Source organism: Castor canadensis, chromosome 8 (assembly GCF_047511655.1).
Source record: "Castor canadensis chromosome 8, mCasCan1.hap1v2, whole genome shotgun sequence".
Taxonomy (NCBI): Eukaryota; Metazoa; Chordata; class Mammalia; order Rodentia; family Castoridae; genus Castor; species Castor canadensis.
In genome coordinates, this window is record NC_133393.1 from 93,996,277 (window position 1) to 93,998,664 (window position 2,388).

The 2,388-nt window shown below is 35.0% G+C and overlaps 1 pseudogene; it reads left to right on the top strand.

The window, feature by feature from the left end:
* The first annotated feature begins 822 nt into the window (after positions 1–822).
* LOC109680611 (olfactory receptor 9S13-like) lies at positions 823–1,766 on the top strand (annotated as a pseudogene).
* Positions 1,767–2,388: the final 622 nt, after the last annotated feature.

A 2,388-nucleotide genomic window follows, 5' to 3' on the forward strand; every position in this document is an offset into this window, starting at 1 on the left:
GGCCTATTTCTCATGTAAGAAAGCAAGTATAGTTTTTATATTATTTTTCTGTGGTAATTGAAAAAAGTAAATAATCACTAAAAATAAAATAGGACTATCAAGTGAACTTGATTTTTATTTCAAAATTGTGAGTTATGTAATATTATAGCTCCAGTAGATTGTATCTTCTGGCGTAGATTATAAGGTTTTTGTGACATGTCTTTCATCAAGGGAAGAAACTTTTTTGGGAGGAGTTTGAAATTGGGTTTTGGACTCAGGGACTCATGCTTGCTAGGCAGGCACTCTGCCAGTCCTTTTTGGGCTTGTTATTTTTTATGTAGGTTCTTGCTCAGGTTGTCTTTGACCTACATTCCTCCTGGTTTTGCTTCCATGCTGTAGGGGATGACAGGCACATTGAAATGTAGTCTCCCAGACTATTTACCTAGTCTAGAAAGAAACATATGATCCTCTTGATCTCTGCCTCCTAAGTAGCAAATTTAAATGGCAATAAACTGACCATAATATATATAAAAATTTTTAAATATCCTGATTCCAGACATTTTCCTGGAATCTTCATTTCCCAAAAACACAGTTAAAGTGTCAATCTGCATTACTTGCAGGAGAGTATAACTGAAAAGGCTCAGCAATCATATTGAGGTCATCACTAGGAAGAATTTTTAAAAAGTAGTACATTCATTATGTTCACTAGTGTTTTATAAAATATTGGATCAATGTGATGAATTTTCTTTCATGTTGATTCACCAGGTGTTTTCACTGAAACAAGTATTCTAATCACTTCTTGTTTCATTTTCCCATCCCTCTAGTTCTACGTATACATCAGCTATGAGGAGAGAGCTGAATAGGAATTATTCAGAGGTGACCGAATTCATTCTACTGGGGTTTAGAACCTCTCCAAAGCTCCAGATCCTCTTGTTCTTAGTGTTCTTGATCATCTACACAGTCATTGTACTGGGGAATATCAGTTTGATAACTGTCACTAAGATGGACTTCAGACTGGAAACACCTATGTATTTCTTCCTTAGAAACTTATCCTATTTAGATCTCAGTTATTCCACAGTCATTGCTCCAAATATGTTAGCCAACTTCTTGAGTACTGAAAAAAAATTTCATACAATGGTTGTGCAGTCCAATTTTTCTTCTTTGCCTTGTTTGTCACAACTGAAGGCTTTCTTCTCTCTGTGATGGCATTTGATCAGCTCTCAGCCATTTGTTCCCCTCTCCTTTACCCTGTGCAGATGTCCCACAAAGTTGGTGTTCAGTTGGTAGCTGGAGCCTTTGTTGGTGGATGCATTAACTCCATAGTGCAAACATGTTTCACCTTCAAATTGTGTTTCTGTGGAGAAAACAGATTGGACCACTTTTTCTGTGATGTCCCAGCCCTGCTCAAGATCTCCTGTGTTGACAGCTTTGTGAATGAGTTTGTGCTCTTTATTCTCTCTGCTTTCATCATCATCACCACCACCACTGTCATTCTGGTATTTTATGTATGTGTCCTCTCCACTGTCTTAAAGATCTCTTCTACTCAAGGCAGGACAAAGACTTTCTCTACCTGTGGTTCCCATATATCGGTGGTGAATTTATTCTATGGAACTTTGTTCTTCATGTATGCCCAACCTGGGGCCATCTCCTCACCAGAGCAAAGCAAGATTGTAGCTGTGTTCTACACGCTTATAATACCAATGCTGAACCCTCTAATATACAGTCTGAGAAACAGAGATGTTAAAGATGCTGTGACGAGAATATGTGGAAAGTGGTCTTCTCAGTGATATTCATGAAACCATTATATAGTGGATAAAGTTTATTTTCTCAGTGTTCTACTTATTCTGTTCTTGTAAAATCAGAGTATGAGAAAAATATTTTTCTGTGGGACCATATATGATTTTCTAAGTTTATGAAATAATTCTAATAATGTATGTACACACATCTTTATTTTATTTGCTGGTGTTTATGACAGCCTATTTGCTGTTATAATAATGTTAATTTCATTTCAATTTTATTTTCCTCAAGAAGTAAACAATAAGAATTGTTACTATACAGTTTATAGTATTATATACTATAATAACTATATAGTATATAGTTATTATACACAATAATACCTTCGTGTGTTTTCCTTATCTTTTTCTCAAGGTGAAATGCATTGTGATGGTGGCAAAATGTAATGTTTACATAGTCCTCTTTTGAATGCAAAACTTAACATTTCTCAGGTACCCAGGGACTCTCATCATTGGAAATACCATGCCTCTGTAAAGAAGACCCATGGTATTTTATATACAAGAGGCAAATCTTCATACAAAAATGATGACAATAATATTCTGCTATCCTTTACTAATGCATTATCATCAACATAATGTATTAAATTATATAATAATAAAATATGATACATAAAGA